Here is a 10,660-nt window from a genome sequence, read left to right on the forward strand (position 1 = left end):
TGAGTAGAAGCCCTCCGTGATAAATGCCCCCTCCGGTAGGACGCCGGAAAAGGCCCCAAGATGGGATCTCACGGGTACAGAAGGTTGCGGCGGTGGAATTAGGTTTTTGTGGATGCTTCTGTTGGTTTGGGGGTACGTAGGTATATATAGGAGAAAGAAGTACGTCGGTGGAGCAACATGGGGCCCACGAGGGTGGAGGGCGCGCCCAGGGGGGTAGGCGCACCCCCCTACCTCGTGCCCTCCTGGTTGCTTTCTTGACGTAGGGTCCAAGTCCTCTGGATCACGTTTGTTCCGAAAATCACGTTCCCGAAGGTTTCATTCCGTTTGGACTCCGTTTGATATTCTTTTTCTGCGAAACTCTGAAATAGGCAAAAAACAGCAATTTGGGCTGGACCTCCGGTTAATAGGTTAGTCCCAAAAATAATATAAAAGTGTATAACAAAGCCCATTAATCATCCAAAACAGAATATAATATAGCATGAAGCAATCAAAAATTATAGATACGTTGGAGACGTATCATGGAGCAACGTGGGCCCCACGAGGGTGGAGGGCGCGCCTGGGGGTGGGGGGGTAGGCGCGCCCCCTGCCTTGTGCTCTCCTCGTTGCTTTCTTGACGTAGACTCCAAGTCCTCTAGTTCACGTTTGTTCCGAAAATCACGTTCTCGAAGGTTTCATTCCGTTTGGACTCCGTTTGATATTCTTTTTCTGCGAAACACTGAAATAGGCAAAAAACAGCAATTTGGGCTGGGTCTCCGGTTAATAGGTTAGTCCTAAAAATAATATAAAAGTGTATAATAAAGCTCATTAAACATCCAAAACAGAATATAATATAGCATGGAATAATCAAAAATTGTAGATACGTTGAAGACGTATCAATGCTATTGTCCCTTTATTTTAATTTTGACCGTGATCAATAATTTACCCTGTTCGCGGCTTGCCTAGTTGTTTGGTTTTGTTCCTTCAGTCCGCACTCTGGGGCTGTTACAGCCATCATTCAATTTGTGCCGCTAGCCGGCTTAAGTGTTTTCTTCCTTCGTTGTCTGCCGGGCTATTCTATCATGAGATTTTTTTTTACTTGTGTCTTAGCCAAGTTCAGTCACCCTACTGCACCATTTGTCCTTAGTCCACTTGGTCAGATACGTTGGCAACAGGAGCACTCCTCCATCGCAGTTGCGGTTCTCCTGATTGCTTACAAGGAGCTAAAACCACAGTCTAGCAGACACAATACATAAATTCAGAAAACAAAAAATGTTAAGGCACAACAGAAGAACAAATTAATTTTAAGACCAACTTGGTTGGCACCTAAAAGACTTGATTTAATTCAGCTAATGTTTTTTACATTGCTACCTCAACGTTACGACTTTCATGCAATTCTAATATATTGAATAAATTGCCTCAGGTCGCAATCTACCTCGATGATCTACGTGTACTGCAAGATGGTGTCGAAGAATACCTCCGTCTTCACCTTGTTCCCATTGGCATCCTATATGGATTCACAGCAACAATGGGGTGGAAGTCATGGGTTGGGAAGTGGGCTTTCAACGTGCCTATGCTTGGTGGGCTCCTCCCCGAGTAGTTGAGGACTTCCACCCTGCGATCCGGGGAGCAGCTCCTTGCAGGCGCATGGTGAGACCAAAGAAGTTGTCCAGGGTGGCTTCCCTGGGCCACAACGTCACGAACATGGCCTCCCTTGCCGGCCTTGCAAGCGCCACCAGCTCCGCGATGGCTTCAGCTTATTGTGGTATCTTGGAATTATGGCTTGAAAGCATGAAGTTCCCCTTGCTCAGGATCATAAACTCACTGGTAGAACTGGTGGGCACGGGCCGAGCTCAGGGGAGATCTGCAAAAATATATGTGTCAGTGCTAGCTCCGCATAGCCTCGAGAACCAAATATGCATTGAAGGAGATAGGGCTTACCGACTGCTATCTCGCCGGCCTACCTAATCTCTTTTCCGCGCTTTATCAGTACATCTAGGCCTCCCAGAGGGTGTTTTGCATCAGCTTCACCTCCTCGGCCAGGCTGGTCTTCCCAGCCGTCAATTGGGTGACTTTTGTCAAGATCCTGCTGTAGCAGGCCAGAAGTACGGGCGGCCTGACTCGCCCCTTGTTCTTGCATAAGTTGGGCATTGGTTTTCTTGGCCTCTTCCCAGGTAAATTTGATCTGCTGATTACTGGCGTCGAGCTGGCCTGCAATTGGGTGATGTGCTTCTCGGCTGCTGCAGACAATTTTTGAAGTTATCAACACAAGATATATATACATATTATGCACAACTCAAAAGGGGAGAAGTGATGACTTACCGACTGCATCACCAACATTTTTCTCAAGGTTCTGCACCTTGAGCTCAGAGTTAGCCAGCATCTTCTTCAGCTTCTCCACCTCTTTCGAGAGGCGGGCATTCTTCAGGGCTGCGTACTGTACATGGCAAGTTTGAAAACATTAAAGACAGACAGACAAGCTTTCGAGGGAGATTCGATCCTGATGTCAGCTCTTCAAACTGACGTCAATCTTGGGGGCTACTTGATACGTCTCAAACGTATCTATAATTTTTGATTGTTTCATGTCATGTATATCATTTTGGCATAGTTTTGGCACATTTTTTTAATCAGTTTTCTAGACTAACCTATTAACCTAGTGTCCAGTGCTAGTTGCTATTTTATGAATGTTTTCAGACTTCTAGGAAAGTCAATTTTACGGAGCTCTCCCTTTCTCATGTGAAAACAAACTTTTTTGTAACATAAATTGTTTGTTATATATTTGTTGTTTCACCTTTTACCTTAGTGCATCTACCATGATTGAAAACTTATACATGTCTTTTTGCAGGATTCCACCAAATACTTAAAACAACGATATTTCATGTTCTTCCACCGTTTCAATTAGAGAAGCTCATAAGAAATTCGTAGATGCAATTGCAACAACGAAGAACACAAAAGAACCATTGTTTTTCACAAAGAAATAAGAACCGGTGTTTTCTACATTCAAACACGGGTTCGCGCCTCAACACACTGTTGGATACATTGTAGAGGATGAAAGGAAATGGGACATTATATATCAAGGTCACACTAAACAAAGAAAACACACAAAAACAAAATCAAATAGATCCTACTAAGAATATGGTTCATGCTACAAACTGCTATAATTTCATCATACAATGTATATTTATACCATCAATAAATTTGACTCACCGATGTATGAAATATATCATATTGTTGATGATTATCAATTTTATATGAAATCTACCCTATTATTGCATCAAATTGGTTTCGTGGTATAGTTTTGATGTTACGACAGCTAGTCCTACGATCCAGCACTACCAGGAGTAAATCACAACTACTGAATATACAAGTTTTTGACTGCTCATCCAAACATGTCACCAAAGGTTTCGTGGTGTAGTTGGTTATCACGTCAGTCTAACACACTGAAGGTCTCCGGTTCGAAGCCATCTAATTTATTTTTCTTTTTTTATTCTCACATTTTCCAATGAGTAAAAAAAAGAAAAAAAATATTTGGCCCATACAGGTCTCGAACCTGTGACCTTCGCGTTATTAGCACGACGCTCTAACCAGCTGAGCTAATAGGCCTCTTGTTCCATTTTGCTTTCTCAATATTTTAGTTCAGAATATAGAACAGGGAACAGGGCTTGTAAACATTATCCCTTGACGACGAGAATATACTACTATTAAACAAGCAAACATATTCATCGCTAAGTACACCCAGCCTAACGTACACATAACAAAATAAGCGATTACAGCCTCATGATCAGAACCATTTAATTTTATCTAACCATTAAATTATACTAACCCTCAACGAGAATTGCGTTTAGCAATTTGCGTAAGCGGACGAAAACTCTGCCGAACCAACGTTCCGCGCTCCACACCAATACATCGCTTCGCTAATCCAAGGAAAAAAACACAACCTGATTTGCAAACAGATACTACCTGATTGCATGGTAGCGATGCGAGCGATGCGGGGCGGCGGCGACAGCTCAATGCAGGGAGGTGTGGGCTCCGGCGGGACTGGCGTGGATCTGGCGGATGGCAGCCGGATCGGATCGACGACGTGCGGCTCCGGCGAGTCGGAAGGGCGGCGCCGGCGGCTGAGCTCCTCCATGGACTGCTGCAGTTCCAGGGAGATAGAGCTTCGAAGGCCCAGCTTTTCGATTCAGAGCCCCTTCTTCTGGCCTCTTGAGCACCGATCCCGTCATCGTTCCTCTTCTTAGACCCCCTTGACGTCCTGCTGCGGTCTCCACGCCGTCCCAGTCTTGGCCCGGCCACCGGGTCTCCTCCCTCTGACCCTCTCTCTAAGGTATGCACGAGCAGCTAGGTTGTGTGATTGCTTCTTCACAACATCAATTCTCCTCGCTAATTCAATCGGTCAATCCCACAAGGGTGGTGATGGAACCTTCGTAATTTCTGGGCCAGATCCGCCCTGGGTGTAGTGTCCATGGCACGATCATACATGCTGTTGTGTTCCTGGATTCCATCTTGAGAATGATTTGTGTATGATTTGCTATCTTCATCTTGCGTCGTTACAAATTTCGGTTGCTTTTACAAAGAATGATGCGTCATAGCTTGGTGCCTTTTACGAATTTCAGTATTTGTTTAGATCGTACTGTATAAAGTATTGATTTCTTCGCGGCTAGCAACTCCATTAGTGTGTTAAAAATCTTCTCATCATTTGATAGGTAGATTCTAACTGCTGCTCTTCGTAGGTTTTGAAAGGGAGAAGAGAGGTTGAACCATGGGGAAGGGGGAAGAGGAAGGCAGCCGCTAAGCCGCCCACTAGGAAGCGGATGGACAAGCTCGATATGGTCTTTTCCTGCCCATTCTACAATGATAGGAGCAGCGTTGAATGCCGGATGTTAGTACCATCTTCACGTATTTTTCCTGTCAGTTGGTTGATACTGAATGGCTATCTATCGATTCAACATTGTGTCTGGCCTTCTTTTGTCTTCAGTGATATGGAAACCTGATTGGTGAGGCTAATTGTGAAATCTGACAGGAAAGCTTCAGCAGCCAGCACCACTGCAAATGGTATGTCCAAATCATACATAAAACTGCAGATTGTACCTCCTATAACATAGACGTAGATGCCATAGATGCCATACTAATTGGCTCTCAACTAGAAAATTATGCACCGGGCATCTCATTTGGTTTTGTTCCTTCTCAACCTAATGATTGCAACTCCGGGACAGGGTATAGCTTATGTATACATTTTGTACAGCCATGCCCATTTCATATACTCTTGGGGGTTTAATCACTCTAATCAACTATTATAATAGAGCATAGCTGAGGTAGTAAATCATGCAGGGTTATATGCAGACTCAGTTTCCATTAAATGATGTTTGTACGACAGGCCGCTTCGGCGAGTCGGATGGACAACGGCGGCGGCTGAGCTTCTTCATGGCCCGCTGCAGTTCCTAGGAGAGAGAGCTTCGAAGGTGAGGAGATATAGAAGAACAGAAGGGAGAGGAGGAAGGGCAGGGGCGTGGCGGCCTTGACGGTGAACCTCGGGTTGCGACGGTCTCCGGCGAGAGGCGGCGTGGGGTGGCGGCGCGAGCCTACGGAGCGGCGGCGGCTTGGAGCTGCGGGAGCTCGGGCGTTTGGATGCGTTTGGATCGCAGGCCTAAGGTTATGCATATTGGGTATGTTTTGATCGCTATCAAACCTGTCCATACAAAATATTGCCATGATTTATCCTGCTGTTGGCTAGATCTGAAGTACTCCCTCCGTTCACAAATATAAGATGTTCTAACTTTTTTGTGAATCGGATGTATGTACATGTATGTACGCATATAGGATTTTTATTATAGAAGAAACAAAAGCATATTGGATCCCTATAGGTAGAACTATAAGAAGAGGACTGGTCCTCTAATCATTATAGGCCTTCAACGCCAATTTAGGAATTAGGACACACATGTTATGTTTTGTTACCGGCTCATGGAGTTAATTCCGAAAGTCTACAATCTGCATGGTATACAGTAATCATCAGCTTAGTCGCTCATGTGTGCCATCGTTGAGCTTGTGATGTCATGGTAAGAGATTTAGTACCATCTATATTTTCTATAGTTATTTTAATCTTTCATCGAGATGGACGAGGGTGATAAACAATTTTTGAGATTATGGTTCCCATTTTTGCATATTGCTTGGCTCTCGACTTAGTGCTTATCAATCAAAAGTTGAATGCTTGGTGATGTGACCTTCCATTTAGATTTCAATTATGTGCAACAGTAAAAGATGCTACACTTGTAATATAGAGCGAATGTAGAGAAAACATTTATACAGATGTATTAGTTATGACTTGTTATAAATATGCCCCACCACCTATGTAATTCAAAACTTTTATCACTTTAAGAAATGATTTTAAAATCCGACTCAATAGAAATGAGAAATATGCAAACAAAAGCATATAGGATATTTGTTATATTATGTATTCCTAGGTTAGATTCATTATCTACAACATGTTTCCGATGTAGCGGCAGTTTCATTGTTTCTGATTATAGGCCTCAGATGTAGATATATAGGTCATCATTCTTCACCTGTAACGACTGAAGCGTGAATTCCACATTGTCTTCCCCTTTTTATAAATTGGTTTCTGAACGTAATTATTGCCTTCCATTTGTCCAAAATTGGAAGTATATACAGAAGATCAGAAATCATGGCATGGTTCCTTGCCTGCTTATGTGTACTGTAATTATTTTTGACAATCTGATGTGTTCACGCATCATTACAAGATTCTTTAAAACTACCTTTGTAGAATATTTCAAACCCTGGTCTAGGAGTATTCAGCCAACCATGCTTTCAAACCAATAGAGAATGTGAGAGAAAATATGTTGCTCGATACTGGTGAGGATAGTGCACTATTTTGCTCGATATTGAAGCATCAGATCCTTCTTGTTCTATGCAACAACTAAGACTATTTTTCGCCACTACAGCCATGAAACTTCAACCAATACATATGTGCTCGAGTTGCTTTGCAACACATAATGACCATTCAATGTTTGCAGCAGGTGGTCGCTTTCATGGTTGGAGTGAGCAGCTTGGCCAGGTACCATGCGCAACAATCCCACGGAATCTACCACCCTTCATGGCTGCCAGAGCTGGTGTAGTGTGGCGAAGATGTCGTCAATTGTGGCGACACAAATGGTGAGCAACCAATAAAAAGAAGTAAGATTGCCGTTGATGTTCTTGTGCAGGAGTGCTCCGATTATTGATCAAGGGAGCATTGGTCTGATTTAAGAGGAGATTAGTAGCTTATTTTGTTCACATATGTTTAAGAGGGGACCGAGAAAATTTCTTGCTAAGCTTATAACAGTGTTGCACGGGCAAACTTCTGCCATGAAGAAATATAACTAGAAACACGGTGTTTTTGATTGGGAATGGATGTATCTTCAAAAAGAGCTTTAGCCAAGACGTGCGTTGCACGTGCAAGCTTACTAGTAATAGTAAGAAGATCACGGGAGCCTCTTTTGGTCCTTGCAATATAGATTCACAAGAAAGGCCGCCTTTGCTCGTTGGAGCGATCTCCAAAACACAGCAACAAATCTTGGTCCTTGCAATATAGATTCGCATTCACTGTCCACGTCTCAAGTATTCGTAGCTGTTGGGGCCTTCTTGTCATGTTTCTCTGATTTGATGGACACGCAAACCATTTTGCCAAAGGCATATGTGCAAGTGAGCAAGTAATGTCCACCAAAGAAGCCAGACCCGTAATGTCGATAGTGCATCGGTCTAAGCACTCCAAGAGAAAAAGAGACTTATGCATCGAAAGATGGACACGACCAAATTTCATTCTTAGTTATGAGCAAGGACACTGTCTCGTGGAAGAAGAACTATGTTTTCACAATATCCCTCCCTTCTCTATACCTAGATTGAAATATAGTGTCTAGCGTTCAAGACAACATATGAAATATCGGTCACCACTGGGTTACATGGCCACCTCACTTAATTGATCACCATAGCATCGATCTTTGATATGCGCTGTTTATGTCAATGTACATATACACAAGGACGCACTTGATCGAGAGCTCGACATCAGTATGTTGGCTACGGCGAGCCGGGTGCTCGGTGCAGTTTGGTCTGGAGGCGGATGGGTGGTACAGACATGGACAGCTGGTGCTTCAATGGCAGAGGCCAAATCTGTGGCATGAGTCTGGCTACTCTTCAATGGTCATGGCGGTGATATGCTGGAAGACATCCCACTCTTGCCACTGGCAGAGGGGGTGAGACACTCCTCGGGAGGCAGTCGGCTAGGTAGCTCCACCGGGCATGTGCTTCTTTGGTTCATGGTAATGTGGAGTGCCAGGAGAGGCGTGCGACCTCCATCGGTGGACACCACAATGGTTCTGGCAGAGTACGGGGTGCGACTTATGGAAGATCCCTCTGCAAAGATAGTGCTTGGAAAAACACTTCATGTTCAAGGTGAAAACTTTTGTTTGGGCTTTATTGGTTGAACTCAGCAACAACAAAATTGTGCCATTACACTGTTGAAGGTGTTGTCTCTATGCCCATATTCTTGCCTTGATTGGTTTGTCTTGGTATCTAGGATATGAAAATCCTTGTCTTGTATGGACACGATGATGGTTGCGCGGGAGCGTTTCCTTAAGGCGTTGCTGCGGAAGAAGTCCGACATAATCATAGGGTTCTCTTCATATCATGTAATGGTTCGGCAATAGTTGTATATGTATTTTACTGGGCTTGTTGATGACTTTGGCCTTGTTGCTTTGCATCAACTTTGAAAGATATGGTTGTGTACATCTGAGGATGCAGAGGCCAGGAGGTTTAACCTTCCTTTTCAAAAAAGAAAGAAAGGAAAAACATAAGCATAGAGATAAAAAAAAGATCTTTGCTCCTAGGAGTCACCAGAAAAATGCAGCAATAAAAATGTTAGTCCTCGCCTAGTTTCTCATTACACATTCCATGCTTGTGAGTATTTATCTTTGTTGGAATCTTTTTTTAACACTGTTTTCTGACTTTATGTGATGTGATGTGTGCACAAATCATCATGCATCAGTTACATTATAATGAAGGCATACATATAAGCGTGCGAATAATGGCAAGTGCATACCCTGCTCAAAGTGCATCTCGATCCAAATTGACATGTCGTGTTTACAGTTGTATCTAAGTGCATGAGCTGAAAAGAATCAGTTTCGGTCACTGTATCATAGGTTGCACACAGCCAAACTCCATTTTCAGCAAGGACGCCATATATACCTCTGAAAAAGCAAAAGTTTTCATGATATCCCTTCGTTCCCTATATATACCTGGGTGGAAAAAATAACGGCTTGTGTCGAGCACCCAAGACACCAAGTGAAATATTGGAGATACTAGGTGATTTCCCCGCACGTTGCAGCAGGAATTTAAATATTAATTTTAGATAAATTATGTATGAAGAAAATGATCTAAAACATAAGTTATTATTTTTTATTATAGAAATATTTCATACTTGCAATGTGTAGCCATAGATAGAGCTTTCTACAAGGGGGGTCAACTATTAGAGATGGAAAGTCGAACTAGAGTTAGTGGGGATCAACTATTTAAGAATAGTAGATTTATTTCCACTACGTGCAAATAGTCATCATCATATGTGTCCAATTGCGTATGGAAAACAATCAAGACATGAACTGTGTAGCCATAGATAGAGCCGTTGGATGGCCAAAATTGTCCGGACATTTTGCGGTGGACTTTGGTGCTCCACATTGGAGTTGGCCTTAGCGATGGGCTCTAGTGTCGATCAGCTATTTTTTCAGTGGCCATGCTAGATTTGGGGATTCCTAGAGCATCACGTATTCAGTTGGACAAGTGTGTTCCGGTGTCTTTTCCATGTGCTTTTGTCGGCACTGATCTATTATTTATTGTGGGTTTATCTCCACAAATCTTGGAATATAATGTTGTGACCTATTGTGTTGTAAAAATAGTGGATCAACAGCACATGATGGTATGTAGTATGTCTTCGAACATTGCTGAACATAACGGTCTTATAATTTAAGACACAAAAAGGTTTCGTGGTGTAGTTGGTTATCACGTCAGTCTAACACACTGAAGGTCTCCGGTTCGAACCCGGGCGAAGCCATCTAATTTATTTTTCTTTTTTTTTCTCGCATTTTCCAATGAGTAAAGAAAAAAAATATTTGGCCCATACAGGTCTCGAACCTGTGACCTTCGCGTTATTAGCACGACGCTCTAACCAGCTGAGCTAATAGGCCTTTTGTTGACATCTATTTTTTTTATTTTTTAAAATGGAGGCAAAAGCTTTGCCTCATCCATTAATTAAGAAGGAGTTTAGAGTTGCTTTTACAAGAAAAGCAAAAGAAAATATTGCAAAGGCACTACTCTCCCGGCATGATTTGATCCAAGTGCTTAGCACCCGCAATTACCCAAAGGTTGGCGTCGCTCTTATTGTTTTTAAAGTTACAGCAGGAAGAGACGGCGGTGACGACGGCCGCACCAACGATGGTGAGGTTCAAAAACATCACGATGCGCAAGGACTGGCTCGTCTCCTAGGTGTCAGGGATGAACCATTTCATAACAATTATGTCCCAAGCCGCAAAATTGTTCGAACATTCCAGGGGTGATATGATATCTGTCCCAAGTGCAAATGCGCCACCCGAACAATAAAACGAGAAACATCAAAAAGAAAATCAAAACAATCTAGAGTAGTTTT

At 43.0% G+C, this 10,660-nt stretch overlaps 1 long non-coding RNA gene and 3 other non-coding genes across 4 annotated transcripts; 2 read left to right on the plus strand and 2 right to left on the minus strand.

Annotated features, from left to right (window-relative positions):
* Window positions 1-3,505: 3,505 nt before the first annotated feature.
* TRNAI-AAU (transfer RNA isoleucine (anticodon AAU)) lies at window positions 3,506-3,579 on the minus strand. The gene has a single exon. It is a non-coding gene; the product is annotated as a tRNA-Ile (tRNA).
* A 1,857-nt stretch (window positions 3,580-5,436) lies between these two features.
* On the plus strand, window positions 5,437-7,356 carry LOC123497768 (uncharacterized). Its single transcript, XR_006671499.2, has 2 exons — window positions 5,437-5,642; window positions 7,008-7,356. It is a non-coding gene; the product is annotated as an uncharacterized lncRNA (long non-coding RNA).
* Window positions 7,357-9,995: 2,639 nt separating this feature from the next.
* Window positions 9,996-10,069, plus strand: TRNAV-AAC (transfer RNA valine (anticodon AAC)). Its single transcript has one exon. It is a non-coding gene; the product is annotated as a tRNA-Val (tRNA).
* Window positions 10,070-10,128: 59 nt separating this feature from the next.
* Window positions 10,129-10,202, minus strand: TRNAI-AAU (transfer RNA isoleucine (anticodon AAU)). The gene has a single exon. It is a non-coding gene; the product is annotated as a tRNA-Ile (tRNA).
* Window positions 10,203-10,660: the final 458 nt, after the last annotated feature.

This window comes from Aegilops tauschii, chromosome 3 (genome assembly GCF_002575655.3).
Source record: "Aegilops tauschii subsp. strangulata cultivar AL8/78 chromosome 3, Aet v6.0, whole genome shotgun sequence".
NCBI lineage: Eukaryota > Viridiplantae > Streptophyta > Magnoliopsida > Poales > Poaceae > Aegilops > Aegilops tauschii.